Source organism: Arachis ipaensis, chromosome B10 (assembly GCF_059453495.1).
Source record: "Arachis ipaensis isolate K30076 ecotype BB chromosome B10, ASM5945349v1, whole genome shotgun sequence".
Classification (NCBI taxonomy): domain Eukaryota; kingdom Viridiplantae; phylum Streptophyta; class Magnoliopsida; order Fabales; family Fabaceae; genus Arachis; species Arachis ipaensis.
The window spans coordinates 43881522-43897964 of NC_142435.1; the positions used below are offsets into that span (position 1 = coordinate 43881522).

At 38.3% G+C, this 16443-nt stretch overlaps 1 non-coding gene across 1 annotated transcript; it reads left to right on the forward strand.

Annotated features, from left to right (window-relative positions):
• Window positions 1-6150: 6150 nt before the first annotated feature.
• On the forward strand, window positions 6151-6258 carry LOC148579862 (small nucleolar RNA R71). Its single transcript, XR_015895582.1, has one exon. It is a non-coding gene; the product is annotated as a small nucleolar RNA R71 (small nucleolar RNA).
• The last annotated feature ends 10185 nt before the right edge of the window (window positions 6259-16443 follow it).

A 16443-nucleotide genomic window follows, 5' to 3' on the forward strand; every position in this document is an offset into this window, starting at 1 on the left:
CTTGTCGTTGGTTGCATCCTATTCCTCTCTGTGAAAATGGTCCGATGCGCTGTCACTGCATGGCTAATCATCTTGGAGGTTCTCGATCATACTGGAATAGAATTTACTATCCTTTTGCGTCTGTCACTACGCCCAGCACTCGCGAGTTTGGAGTTCGTCACAGTCATTCAATCCCAGAGTCCTACTCGGAATACCACGGACAAGATTTAGACTTTCCGGACTCTCATGAATGCCGCCATCAATCTAGCTTACACCATGAAGATTCTGATTAAGAGATCTAAGAGATACTCATTCAATCTAATGTAGAACGGAAGTGGTTGTCAGGCACGCGTTCATAGGGAATGATGATGATTGTCACGTTCATCACATTCAGGTTGAAGTGCGAATGAATATCTTAGAAGCGAAATAAGATGAATTGAATAGAAAACAGTAGTACTTTGCATTAATCTTTGAGGAACAACAGAGCTCCACACCTTAATCTATGGAGTGCGGAAACTCTACCGTTGAAAATACATAAGTGATAATGGAGTTCATTGGTCTCGGCCCCAGAGGGGAACCGGAGTAACCAAGAATTGATCACAGTATCAAAAATACAATCCAGGATGTCTAATACAATAGTAAAAGGTCCTATTTATAATAAACTAGCTACTAGGGTTTACAGAAGTAAGTAATTGATGCATAAATCCACTTTCGGGGCCCACTTGGTGTGTGCTTGGGCTGAGCTTGAAGTCTACACGTGGAGAGGTCATTCTTGGAGTTGAACGCCAGCTTTTGTGCCAGTTTGGGCGTTGAACTCCACTTTGCAACTTGTTTTTGGCGCTGGATGCCAGAATTGGGCAGAGAGCTGGCGTTGAACGCCAGTTGGCGTCATCTAAACTCGGACAAAGTATGGACTATTATATATTACTGGAAAGCCCTGGATGTCTACTTTCTAATGCAATTGGAAGCGCGCCATTTTGAGTTCTGTAGCTCCAGAAAATCTATTTTGAGTGCAGGGATGTCAGAATCCAACAGCATCAGCAGTCCTTCTTCAACCTCTGAATCTGATTTTTGCTCAAGTCCCTCAATTTCAGCCAGAAAATACCTGAAATCACAGAAAAACACACAAACTCATAGTAAATTCCAGAAATGTGAATTTAACATAAAGACTAATGAAAACATCCCTAAAAGTAACTAGATCCTACTAAAAACATACTAAAAACAATACCAAAAAGCGTATAAATTATCCGCTCATCACAACACCAAACTTAAATTGTTGCTTGTCCCCAAGCAACTGAAAATCAAATAGGATAAAAAGAAGAGAATATACTATAAATTTCAAACTATCAATGAAACATAGCTTCAATCAGATGAGCGGGACTTGTAGCTTTTTGCCTCTTGAATAGTTTTGGCATCTCACTTTATCCATTGAGGTTCAGAATGATTGGCATCTATAGGAACTCAGAGTTCAGATAGTGTTATTGATTCTCCTAGTTCAGTATGATGATTCTTGAACACAGCTTCTTTATGAGTCTTGGCCGTGGCCCTAAGCACTTTGTTTTCCAGTATTACCACCGGATACATAAATGCCACAAACACATAATTGGGTGAACCTTTTCAGATTGTGACTCAGCTTTGCTAAAGTCCCCAATTAGAGGTATCCAGGGTTCTTAAGCACACTCTTTTTTTGCTTTGGACCTTGACTTTAACCGCTCAGTCTCAAGTTTTCACTTGACACCTTCACGCCACAAGCACATGGTTAGGGACAGCTTGGTTTAGCCGCTTAGGCCAAGATTTTATTCCTTTAGGCCCTCCTATCCACTGATGCTCAAAGCCTTGGGATCCTTTTTATTTGCCCTTGCCTCTTGGTTTTAAAGGTTATTGGCTTTTTGTTCTTGCCTCTTGGTTTTAAGAGCTTTTGGTTTTTTCTGCTTGCTTTTTCTTTTTTTTTCTTTCTATTTTTTTTCGCCTATTTTTTTTTCTGCAAGCTTTGTTCTTTGCTGCTTTTTCTTGCTTCAAGAATCATTTTTATGATTTTTCAGATTATCAAATAATATGTCTCCTAGTCATCATTCTTTCAAGAGCCAACATATTTAACATTCTTAAACAACAACTTCAAAAGACATATGCACTGTTCAAGCATACATTCAGAAAACAAGAAGCATTGTCACCACATCAATATAATTAAACTAAGTTCAAGGATAAATTCGAAACTCATGTACTTCTTGTTCTTTTGAATTAAAACAGTTTTTATTTAAGAGAGGTGATGGATTCATAGGACATTCATAACTTTAAGACATAGTTACTAACTACTAATGATCACGCAATAATACACAAACATAGATAAGCACATAACATAGAAAACGAAAAACAGAAAAAATAGGAACAAGGAATGAATCCACCTTAGTGATGATGGCGTTTCCTTCTTGAGGAACCAATGATGTCCTTGAGCTCTTCTATGTCTCTTCCTTGTCTTTGTTGCTCCTCCCTCATTACTTTTTGATCTTCTCTGATTTCATGAAGGATGATGGAGTGCTCTTGATGTTCCACCCTTAATTGTCCCATGTTGGAGCTTAGTTCTCCTAGGGAGGTGTTGATTTGCTCCCAATATTTTTGTGGAGGAAAATGCATTTGAGGCATCTCCGGGATCTCATGGTGATGAGATTCATGCGCCTCTTGAGCTCCATGAATGGGCTCTCTTGCTTGCTCCATCTTTTTCTTAGTGATGGGCTTGTCCTCTTTAATGAGGATATCTCCCTCTATGTCAATCCCAGCCAAATTGCATAGGTGGTAGATGAGGTGAGGAAAGGCTAACCTTGCCATAGTGGAGGACTTGTCAGCCACCTTGTAGAGTTCTTGAGGTATAATCTCATAAACTTCCACCTCTTCTCCAATCATGATGCTATGGATCATGATGGCCCGGTCTATAGTAACTTCAGACCGGTTGCTAGTGGGAATGATTGAGCATTGAATGAACTCCAACCATCCTCTAGCTACAGGCTTAAGGTCCAGTCTTCTTAGTTGAACCGGTTTGCCTTTTGAGTCAATCTTCCATTGAGCTCCTTCTACACATATGTCCATGAGGACTTGGTCCAGCCTTTGATCAAAGTTGACTCTCCTTGTGTAGGGGCGTGCGTTCTCTTCCATGTTTGGCAAGTTGAACGCCAACCTCACGTTTTCCTGACTAAAATCTAAGTATTTCCCCCGAACCATGGTGAGATAATTCTTTGGGTTCGGGTTCTTACTTTGATCATGGTTCCTAGTGATCCATGCATTAGCATAGAACTCTTGAACCATTAGGATGCCGACTTGTTGGATGGGGTTTGTTAGAACTTCCCAACCTCTTCTTTGAATTTCATGTTGGATCTCCGGATACTCATTTCTTTTGAGTTTGAAAGGGACCTCGGGGATCACCTTCTTCTTGGCCACAACACCATAGAAGTGGTCTTGATGGGCTTTGGAGATGAACCTTTCCATCTCCCATGACTCGGAGGTGGAAGCTTTTGTCTTCCCTTTCCCTTTTCTAGAGGATTCTCCGGTCTTAGGTGCCATCAATGGTAATGGAAAAACAAAAAGCTTATGCTTTTACCACACCAAACTTAGAATTTTGCTCGCCCTCAAGCAAGAGAAGAAAGAAAAGATGAAGAAGAAGAAGAAGAAGAAAAGATGGAGAAGAGGGGGGAGGTGTGTGAAAATGAGGAAGAATGGAAGGCTTTATATAGGGAAGGGAGGGGGGTGAAGGTTCGGCCATTTAGAGTGGGTTTGGGTGGGAAATTGATTTTGAATTTTGAAGGTAGGTGGAGTTTATGAGGTAGGTTTATGGGGAAGAGTGGATGGATGTGAGTGGTGAAGAGGTGATGGGGAAGAGAGATTGAGGTGATTGGTGAAGGGTTTTGGGAAAGAGTGTTTATGGGATTGTGTGAAAGAGGGGTGAGAAGAAGTGAGTGGAGGTAGGTGGGGATCCTGTGGGGTCCACAGATCCTGAGGTGTTCAAGGATTTACAACCTTGCACCAAATTAGGCATGTAAAATGCCCTTGCACACAACTCTGGGAGTTCAGCGCCAGGTTGGTGCTTGTTCTGGGCGTTGAACGCCCATTTGTAGCCTATTTCTGGCGTTGAACGCCAGAACCATGCTTGTTATGGGCGTTCAGTGCCAGCTCTCCTCCAGGGTGCATTTCTGGCATTTAAACGCCCAAATGCTGCCCATTTCTGGTGTTCAGCGCCAGAACCATGCTCTGTTCTGGCGTTGAACGCCCAAAACATGCTTCTTACTGGCGTTTAAACGCCAGTAAGGTCTTTCTCCAGGGTGTGATTTTTCTTCTGCTGTTTTTGATTCCGTTTTCAATTTTTATATTTATTTTGTGACTCCACATGATCATGAACCTAATAAAACATGAAAAACAAAAACAAAATTAAACATTGGGTTGCCTCCCAACAAGCGCTTCTTTAATGTCAATAGCTTGACAGTGGGCTCTCATGGAGCCTCACAGATGTGCAGAGTTCTGTTGAGACCTCCCAACACCAAACTTAGAGTTTGGATATGGGGGTTTGACACCAAACTTAGAGTTTGGTTGTGGCCTCCCAACACCAAACTTAGAGTTTGACTGTGGGGGCTTTGTTTGACTCTGGTTTGAGAGAAGCTTTTTATGCTTCCTCTCCATGGATGCAGAGAGAGATGCTTGAGTTGTAAACACAAGGTTGTCCTCATTTAATTGAAGGATCAATTCTCCTCTGTCCACATCAATCACAGCTCTTGCTGTGGCTAGGAAAGGTCTTCCTAGGATGATGGATTCATCCTCTTCCTTTCCAGTATCCAGGACTATGAAATCAGCAGGGATGTAAAGGCCTTCAACCTTTACTAACACGTCCTCTACTTGTCCATAAGCCTGTTTTCTTGAATTGTCTGCCATCTCTAATGAGATTTTAGCAGCTTGCACCCCATAGATTCCCAGTTTCTCTATTACAGAGAGGGGCATGAGGTTTATTCCTGAACCAAGGTCACACAGAGCCTTAAAGATCATGGAGCCTATGGTACAAGGTATTATGAACTTTCCAGGATCCTGTTTCTTCTGAGGCAATGTCAGTTGATCCAGATCACTTAGTTCATTGATGAACAAGGGAGGTTCATCTTCCCAAGTATCAATGCCAAATAATTTGGCATTTAGCTTCATGATTACACCAAGGAACTTGGCAGCTTGCTCTTCAGTAACTTCCTCATTCTCTTCAGAAGAGGAATACTCATCAGAGCTCATGAATGGCATAAGGAGGTTCAATGGAATCTCTATGGTCTCTAGATGAGCCTCAGAGTCCTTTGGTTCCTCAGAGGGAAGCTCCTTATTGATCACTGGACGTCCCAGGAGGTCTTCCTCCTTGGGATTCATGTCCTCTCCTTCCCTTATAGGTTCGGCCATGGTGCTTATGTCAATGGCCTTGCACTCTCCTTTTGGATTCTCTTCTGTATTGCTTGGGAGAGCACTAGGAGGGATTTCAGTGATCCTTTTACTTAGCTGTCCCACTTTTGCTTCCAAATTTCTAATGGAAGACCTTGCTTCATTCATGAAACTCACAGTGGCCTTAGATAGATCAGAGACTAAGTTTGCTAAATTAGAGGTATTTTGTTCAGAGTTCTCTGTCTGTTGCTGAGTGGATGATGGAAAAGGTTTATTATTGTTAAACCTGTTTCTTCCACCATTGTTAAAGCCTTGTTGAGGCCTTTGATCCTTCCATGAGAGATTTGGATGATTTCTCCATGATGGATTATAGGTGTTTCCATATGGTTCACCCATGTAATTTACCTCTGCTATTGCAGGGTTCTCAGGATCATAAGCTTCTTCTTCATAAGAAGCCTCTTGAGTACTGTTGGATGCAACTTGCATTCCATTCAAACTCTGAGAAATCATATTGACTTGCTAAGTCAATGTTTTGTTCTGAGCCAATATGGCATTCAGAGTATCAACTTCAAGAACTCCCTTCTTCTGAGGCGTCCCATTACTCACAGGATTTCTCTCAGAAGTGTACATGAACTGGTTATTAGCAACCATGTCAATGAGTTCTTGAGCTTCTGCAGGCGTTTTCTTTAGGTGAATGGATCCGCCTGCAAAAGTATCTAATGACATCTTTGATAGCTCAGATAAACCATCATAGAATATATCCAGGATGGTCCATTCTGAAAGCATGTCAGAAGGACACTTTTTGGTCAACTGTTTGTATCTTTCCCAAGCTTCATAGAGGGATTCACCATCTTTTTGTTTGAAGGTTTGAACATCCACTCTAAGCTTGCTTAGCTTTTGAGGAGGAAAAAACTTGGCTAAGAAAGCCGTGACCAGCTTATCCCAAGAGTTCAGGCTATCTTTAGGTTGAGAGTCCAACCACACTCTAGCTCTGTCTCTTACAGCAAAAGGGCAAAGCATGAGCCTGCAGACTTCAGGATCTACTCCATTAGTCTTAACAGTATCACATATCTGCAAGAATTCAGTTAAGAACTGAAAAGGATCTTCAGATGGAAGTCCATGAAACTTGCAGTTCTGCTGCATCAGAGAAACTAATTGAGGTTTCAGCTCAAAGTTGTTTGCTCCAATGGCAGGAATGGAGATGCTTCTTCCATGTAAATTGGAATTTGGTGCAGTAAAGTCACCAAGCATCCTCCTTGCATTATTATTATTTTCGGCTGTCATCTCCTCTTCCTGTTCGAAAATTCTGAAAGGTTATCTCTGGATTGTTGTATTTTAGCTTCTCTTAGTTTTCTCTTCAAAGTCCTTTCAGGTTCTGGATCTGCTTCAACAAGAATGTCCTTGTCCTTGCTCCTGCTCATATGACAAAGAAGAGGGCACTGAAAAATAATAATAACAGGGATCCTTTATACCACAGTATAGAGGTCCTTATGTAAGTGGAAGAAAAGAAGAAGAAAAAAATTCGAACACAGATGGAAGAGGGGGTTCGAATTTGGTGAGTGATGTGAGGAAGAGATGTTAGTAGATGAATAAATAATTAGAAGGAGATGAGAGAGAAGGAGAATTTTCGAAAATAATTTTTGAAAAAGAGTTAGTGATTTTCGAAAATAATTTTTTTTTTGAAAAGTGTTAGTAATTTTTCGAAAATTAGAATAAAAAAATTAAAATAATTAGTTAATTAAAAAGAAATTTTGAAAAAGAGGGGAGATATTTTCGAAATTTAGAGAGAGAGAGTTAGTTAGGTAGTTTTGAAAAAGATAAGAAACAAACAAAAAGTTAGTTAATTAGTTGAAACAAATTTTGAAAAGATAAGAAGTTAGGAAGTTAGAAAAGATATTTTGAAATCAAATTTTTGAAAAAGATAAGATAAGAAGATATTTTTGAAAAGATATGATTGAAATTGGTTTTGGAAAAAGATTTGATTTTTAAAATTACAATTAATGATCTGATTCACAAGAAATCACAAGATATGATTCTAGAACTTAAAGTTTGAATCTTTCTTAATAAGCAAGTAACAAACTTGAAATTTTTGAATCAAAACATTAATTGTTATTGTTATTTTCGAAAATTTGAGTTAAAATTAAGAAAATTATTTTTGAAAAATATTTTTGAGATTTTCGAAAATAACTAAAAAAATTGAAAAAAAAGATTTGATTTTTGAAAAAGATTTTGAAAAAGATAGGATTTTTAAATTGAAAATTTGATTTGACTCATAAAAACAACTGGATTTTAAAATTTTTTGAAAAAGTCAAATCTAATTTTCGAAATTTTAAGAGAGAAAAAGAGAAAGATATATTTTTTTTATTTTTGAATTTTTATGATGAGAGAGAAAAACAAGAAAAATGATGCAATGCATGAAAGTTATGGATCAAAACAATGAATATATGCAAGAATGCTATGAATGTCAAGATGAACACCAAGAACACTATGAAGATCATGATGAATATCAAGAACACATTTTTGAAAAATTTTTAATGCAAAGAAAACATGCAAGACACCAAACTTAGAAATCTTTAATGCTTAGGCACTAAGAATTCAAGAATGCATATGAAAAACAAGAAAAGACACAAAACATAAAAATATCAAGATCAAACAAGAAGACTTACCAAGAACAACTTGAAGATCATGAAGAACACTATGAATGCATGAAAATTTTCGAAAAATGCAAGATGAGTATGCAATTGACACCAAACTTATAACATGACTCAAGACTCAACCAAGAAACACAAAAATATTTTTGATTTTTATGATTTTCTAATTTTTTTGTATTACTTTTTTTTTCGAAAATTATTTGAAAAAGATAAAAATAAGGATTCCAAAATTTTTAATATGAATTCCAGGAATCTTATGCTCTTTAGTCTAAAGCTCCAATCAAAGGGTCAGGCATGGCTTAAGAGCCAGCCAAGCTTTAGTATGTGAATTACATCCATTGAGGTGATTAGTTGAAGACCAATCCCAAAGTGGTTTGGGTATGGCTTTACAGCCAGATAGGATTCAACATGTTTCATGAAACACTAGAATTCATTCTTAAAAATTCTGAAGAAAAATATATTTTTGAAAACTTTTTTTTTCTAAAACAAAGGAGAAAATTTTGAAAGATTTTTGAAAAATTTTTGAAAACAAAACAAAAAGAAAATTACCTAATCTGAGCAACAAGATGAACCGTCAGTTGTCCAAACTCGAACAATCCCCGGCAACGGCGCCAAAAACTTGGTATGCGAAATTGTTACTCAGGTTGTGAATTATTGTTCGAAATTGATTCCCTGGCGATGGCACCAAAAACGGATGCACAGAACCATGGTCTAAACATATCTTCACAACTTCGCATAACTAACCAGCAAGTGCACTGGGTCGTCCAAGTAATAAACCTTACGTGAGTAAGGGTCGATCCCACGGAGATTGTTGGTATGAAGCAAGCTATGGTCACCTTGTAAATCTCAGTCAGGTGGATATAAAATAGTTATGGAGTTTTCAAAATTAATACTAAAATAAGGATAGAAATACTTATGTAAATCATTGGTGAGAATTTCAAATAAGCGTATGGAGATGCATTCATTCTTCTGAACCTCTGCTTTCCTGCTGTCTTCATCCAATCAGTCTTACTCCTTTCTATGGCTGGCTTTGTGTAAGGATGTCACCGGTGCCAATGGCTACTTTCAATCCCCTCGGGAAAATGGTCCAAATGCTCTGTCACAGCACGGCTAATCGTCTGGAGGCATCACCCTTGTCGTTGGTTGCATCCTATTCCTCTCTGTGAAAATGGTCTGATGCGCTGTCACTGCATGGATAATCATCTTGGAGGTTCTCGATCATACTGGAATAGAATTTACTATCCTTTTGCGTCTGTCACTACGCCCAGCACTCACGAGTTTGGAGTTCGTCACAGTCATTCAATCTCAGAGTCCTACTCGGAATACCACGGACAAGGTTTAGACTTTCCGGACTCTCATGAATGCCGCCATCAATCTAGCTTATACCACGAAGATTCTGATTAAGAGATCTAAGAGATACTCATTCAATCTAATGTAGAACGGAAGTGGTTATCAGGCACGCGTTCATAGGGAATGATGATGATTGTCACGTTCATCACATTCAGGTTGAAGTGCGAATGAATATCTTAGAAGCGAAATAAGATGAATTGAATAGAAAACAGTAGTAATTTGCATTAATCTTTGAGGAACAACAGAGCTCCACACCTTAATCTATGGAGTGCAGAAACTCTACCGTTGAAAATACATAAGTGATTATGGAGTTCATTGGTCTCGGCCCCAGAGGGGAACCGGAGTAACCAAGACTTGATCACAGGATCAAAAATACAATCCAGGATGTCTAATACAATAGTAAAAGGTCCTATTTATAATAAACTAGCTACTAGGGTTTACAGAAGTAAGTAATTGATGCATAAATCCACTTCCGGGGCCCACTTGGTGTGTGCTTGGGCTGAGCTTGAAGTCTACACGTGGAGAGGTCATTCTTGGAGTTGAACGCCAGCTTTTGTGCCAGTTTGGGCGTTGAACTCCACTTTGCAACTTGTTTCTGGCGCTGGATGCCAGAATTGGGCAGAGAGCTGGCGTTGAACGCCAGTTTGCGTCGTCTAAATTCGGGCAAAGTATGGACTATTATATATTGCTGGAAAGCCCTGGATGTCTACTTTCCAACGCAATTAGAAGCACGCCATTTTGAGTTCTGTAGCTCCAGAAAATTCATTTTGAGTGCAGGGAGGTTAGAATCCAACAGCATCAGCAGTCCTTCTTCAACCTCTGAATCTGATTTTTGCTCAAGTCCCTCAATTTCAGCCAGAAAATATCTGAAATCACAGAAAAACACACAAACTCATAGTAAAGTCTAGAAATGTGAATTTAACATAAAAACTAATGAAAACATCCCTAAAAGTAACTAGATCCTACTAAAAACATACTAAAAACAATGCCAAAAAGCGTATAAATTATCCGCTCATCACATGCTAATCATATGAATAAGTGGGTAAAGACCTGATAAAACTACTCAATTAAACACAATATAAATCATAAAATAATGGTTTATCACATATGATTGAGGTCATCAATTGTTATTAGCTCACTTATCCCAAATAGCCTACCATTTCAATTACCTTTGTTCTCCACTTTGAGCCTTTTAATCCCCATTTATTTTTTATATTACCACATCACTAGCCTTAAGCGGAAAAACAATTAATTACCTCAATTGACTCTTTGGTTAGCTTAAGATAGAAATTGTGTATCAATTAAGTGTGAAAAATTGTGGGAACCTGGGTTAATGAAAAAGTGTTATATTTATACTTTATTTTATTGGGAATTTGGGTTCCTACTCATATGAGACCAGAAAAACCATATACATTGATATGTTATATTTGCTTTCAAAGTTTCAAATATATATATATATATATATAACGCAATACAAATAAATAAATAATTAAGGGGACAAAATTACCCCAATGCTAAGTTTAATAAAAGATCAATGCATATGTGGTAAAATTAAAGAAAATGTGGTATATGAGTATGTAAAATATACAAAAGTGGGAATCTTGGGTAGCTAGGCATGAATTTAGAATTACATAGTGTGTGTGTGTTAGGTGAGAGCTTAGGATAGTCAAAGATTCATATTATAGCTCACTTGGCCATACATATATCCTCACCCTGACCTTAGCCCCATTACAACCTTGACAAGACCTCATAATGTTTGCATGTGTATATTAAATATTTGTTGATTGGTTAGATGAAGAACAAGGTTTTAGAAAGCATGACTAGAGAAGAGTAGAGTGAATAACCCTAGACACTTGAGAGATTAGAGTGCATATACACTACCAGTGAGGGTTCAATGCTTGATTCTTTGTTCCTTGCTTTCATGAGCTGTCTTCCTACAAGTTTACTTGTCTTTTACTGTATGATTTGAATTAGTGAAATCAGATTTATGTTAGTCTTAGAGAACTTGTTTACTTTTAACCAAGTAAGCAGAAACATCTTATCATATAGTTGTATTCACATGCATAGGTTGCATTTCATGAGTCTTACTTTCCCCCATTCATTCTTTCGTCTCCTTGAGCTTAGCATGAGGACATGCTAATGTTTAAGTGTGGGGAGATTGATAAACCACTATTTTATGGTTTATCTTGTACTCAATTGAGTGGTTTTTATCAAGTCTTTACACACCTATTCATATAAATTGCATGATTTTACAAATCCTTCCTAATTCTATTCTATGATTGAAAACTTGCTTTCCACCTTTAAATTGTGTATTTTTAACTCCTCTATATACCATTCGATACCGTGATCTGTGTGTTAAGTGTTTTCAGGCTTTATAGGGCAGGAATGGCTTAGAGGATGGAAATGAAGCTTGCAAAAATGGAAGGAACACAAGAAACTAAGGAGACAACCAGCGAGGAGCGACGCGCACGCATGGCTCACGCGTGCACGTGATTTGGAGATTTTCATGGCGACGCGTGCGCGCACCTGACGCGTACGCATGAGAAGAAAGATCGCACGGCGACACGTGCGCGTACCTGACACGTACGCGTGACACACGAAGATGACCATCGACGTGTACACGTGACTGACGTGTACGCGTGACATGCGCCACATGCAGAAAATGCAGAAACCGCTGGGGCAATTTTGGCTGAGTTTGGACCCAGTTTTAGTCCCAAAAACACAGACTAGAGTCAGGGGACAAGCAGAGACTCAACACACATTGGCACATTCTCATTCGCATAGTTTTTAGTTTTAGATTAGAATCTTAGAGAGAGAGAAATCACTACTTCCTCTAGGTTTTCTTCACATACACAGTTTTAGAGTTTTATGCTTTTGATTTTGGATATTGAGAAGAGTTACTTCCTCCGTTGAAGTTGCCATTATTCTAGTTTGTTTTCTTATTCCTTTACTCTTTTGATTACCTATTAACCCTGTTCAGATACGTATGTTTATGATTTTGGGATTTATTAATGCAAAGAATTATTTTTATCTTTAATTAATTTTCAGTTATTATTTTAATTAATTTATCATGTTTTCTTTTTATTCCCTTTATATGTCTGTGAAGGTTGTATTCATGTCAATGGAGTAGACTCCCAACTTGACTTGGGAGTTGATTAAAAGGAGACCCTTGAGTTGGAATACTCAAGTGTCAATTGGGAATTGGAAGTTGTTGGCTGGCTCTCTAGTCTCTAACTCTAAACCTTCCTTAGGAGAGGATCAGGACTTGGAATTCAGAGCTGGTTAGTTAGTTACTTGATTTTTCTTTATTCAGTAAAGGATAACTAAGTAGAAACAACAACCTATTATCATTACACTTGGAAAAATTCAACAAGGATAGAAATTCCAATTAATCTTCTCCCAATCAAGGCTTTTTATTTCGATTACATAAATTCTCTTGTTAATTTTCTTTGCCTTAATTTATAATTATTTATTTTCCTATTCTCCAACTCTTAAAATTTCTCAGAAAATTCCTGACTAATAAAATAGCACCCTTTTGTCAACTCGTTGGGAGACGACCTGGGATTTCTACTCCCAGTATTTTTATTCTTAATTTGTGACAACCCTTTTTAAATTGATAAGCGGAATTTTCGTCGGCTAAGAACTGTACTTGCAACGCTGTTTTCTCTATAAATTCTTAATCGGTGTATTTCCGCCCGTTTAGGTTTCCATGCCCTCATGCTAAAACAAAGAGATCTTAGATCTTATATCCAAAGGCAAGAAGAGGAGACGCAAAAGGAGTTCAAGGAGCTACAAGCCAAGATTGCTACCGTGGCGGAAGCCGTTAGCAACATGGTCTTATCCTGCCTAAGCCTATACGATCAAAGCACTCACATTGTTGAATGTGGAGAAGCAACCAAAGAGCTTAGCGAGGGAGTGTACTTGAAGCTCCAAGGTGAAGAAGAGGAGTTGAGACAAGAAGTGCAACAAGAGAAGGAGGTAGAGATAATTGAACTAAAGGAAGTGGTTGAAGATTTAGGAGATGTTGGATGCAAAGAGGAATCTAGAGTTGAAGGGCCTTCTTCCATGGAGTTTGAAAGTGATGTTAAGGAGGCTAGTACACAACCCCCAAGGTATATTATGAGTGAAAAATTGGAAGAAGTATTCCAAGTAACAAGTCCCCCTATCTATGATGATTCCGCATCAACATGTGATCCTTTTGAGCTTGATGGATCCTTCCTCATTGGACTTGGAACTGATGATAAGGTAAACTTCACTAAACCTCTCATTTATGATTTGAGTGATGGGAAAGAGCTAGAAGAAATTGGTGAGGAAGAATTTGAACTTAAGGAAGCTTGGTAAGGGGTGGAGCATGAAGTATCTTGCCAAGTGGTGGAAGCCTCTAGAAGAGGATGGACGGGAGTGGAGCGTGCTTTATCAAGACCGTTGGGAACTCCTCCACCTAAGTTGTCATCCAATCCTTCATTTGAGTGGGTAAAACTTCTATCACTTACCTGTATTATCCCAATTGAATTTGGTTTGCTTGAAATGGATGGCCAACTTAGGGCACTTTGTGGAATGAAGCGTAAGAGGAGGATGTTTAGTGGTTGGCGTTGTAAATCTAGGCTCATTATGGTTGGAAGCTTAAAATGAGGAGCATGGATTGGTGTAGTGCTCAAATGGATGGGTCTAGGAGGATGATTTGGTGCCTTAGTGAGAATTCAACTTGCTTGCCACCCAGAGGGAATAAACGTGATCAACTTGAAGACGGGTGTGAAAACAAAGTGTAGGATCCCGGATCACACAAAGAGAATCAACTTTGGGAGCCCATGGTTTGTGAAGAACTCCATCAAAGCTTGGAGTTATTAACTTTGAATGATGGAGCTTATTGGAATTCCAAGCATTGGTGGATGTTCAAGGACGGATTCAAACACAAGCCACCTTGATGAAGAGCTCCCCATAAGTCCAACTTAAGGAAAATAAACAAAAGTGCTAGGTGGGAGACACCTCACCATGGTAACATCTTTCGCTTTTCCTTTTTGTAAATATTGGTAAAATAAGTTTAATTTCATGTTTTGTTTTTGGGAGTCTAGTAGGTTAAATAAGGTTTTATGGTGTTTTGGTAGCTGTTTGGAGGTTTGGAATGCTTGGTTTGGTGCAAGAACTTGAAAAATTTTGAAAAATAGAGCACCATGCCACGCGTACACGTCACCCACGCATACGCGTGACCCCAAGATTTTCAACCATCCACGCGTACTCCTCGCCCACGCGTACGCGTGGATCCAAAATTTTCACCTCCCATATAAAAACCCGAGAGTTGTGCGAGTTTTGGGCTGGAATTGTGCCTCTAGCACAAAATCCACCTATGCATATGCGTCACCCCTTGCATACGCATCACCCCACGCATACGCGTCGCCTTTCTTTGACTCCACCCATGCGTGCGCGTCGCTGATGCGTACGCGTCGCACCCCATTTCGATCATTCACGTGTATGCGTGACATGATGCGCACGCGTGACACCCCTGCCCTGTTCTACTCATTTCTTTTCTTCTCCTCTTTCCATTTCTTCTCTTCTCTTCTCTTCTTCCCTTCTCTCACCCATCATCCAACACTACCATACACCATCAACCATCAGTTAGTTATTTAGTTAGCTAGATTTATGTTTATTTTTCTATTTTTCATGATAAGTGTTGGATTATTAATTTTGTTTACTGTTTATTGCTGCTCATTATTAACTTGATGCCATTTTGGCATAATTGTTTGTGATACTCATTGTTGGATTCTTTGTTGAGGTATAATTTTTTACTTGGTTTTGAGTTTCATGTTTAACGTTTGTGAATACCAAGTACATGTGACATTGCCTTCAAGCTTTTTCAATCTTTTGAATTGCATGTTTTGGCCACCATGTGATTTAAAGCATTTCATTGTTAGGCAGTGTGTAGTATCAATGCATTTTTTGTTAGGTGATGCTTGTTATGATTGATCCTTATTTACATCTCCTATTTCATGCATTGAGATTTTGGAATTGTGAAATTGGATCGAAAGTTTACCTAGTGACATATTTTTTAGCTTTTCAAGCTTTGTGGACCATGTTTGCTATGTGATTGATTTTAACTTCTATGCCACTTAGGTGTTGCAACAACTTCAAGATGTGTTATTGTTTGATGTGTGAGCTCTATATTTCATTTGGTTCACTAAGTTTACTTGCACATCAATCAATGTCCATTCATTATCCAATTTCACAATTGCCTGATTTTTGCTTGAATGTTTTATGCTTCTTTATTACTTGTTTGTTGGTTTTCACATACAAGTTTTCTTTGAAGTATTTCAAGCACACTAGAATGAGTGAAGTGCATGCTTCTTTTGTGTAATTGTGACATGGCTTTTAAATACTAGGGTGTAAGTTCTAAACCGCAAGCAATTTAGGACCCAAGCACCTATTTTTTATCAGTGTCACACTAATTCACTCACTCCACTCTAGTGTTTTTTATACCTCATTCCAAAAATTTTCGCTTTCTTACTTTTGCATTTACTTGTCTCCTTATCTTGTCTTCTATTTTTAGGATAAGTCATCATAAGCAAAAGCGGAAGCGGGAGAAAGAACACGCAACACCGGTTGACCCACCAGCTGAAGGTGGCAACTCGGAGAGTCACCGTACCCCTTGCTCATCTTTGAATGCACCGATGACAGTGCAAACTTTTAAGTGTGGGGAGGTCGTCTGACCAGTCGGCGCTTTTGGGTGACAAATTTCTAATCCCAACACCTTTGCATTTCATTTTTTTAGGTCTTTTAGAGTTTTTAGTTGTATTTTCTTATTTTGAATATATATATATATATATATATATATATATATATATATATATATATATATATATAAACTTAGTCAAAATAATGAAATTTTCCAAGGATTTTATCTATAGGGCACCCCAATTGATTTGAAGAAATAAAAAATTTTAGAACTTGCTTGGAATATATATATTGTGGAACATGTTTTGAGCTAAGAACACAAGCATGTGAGTTTTGAGCCTAATTGTGTGGTTACATCATATAACCACTTATTTTCATTCTTGTGTGCATTATTCTCTTTCTATGA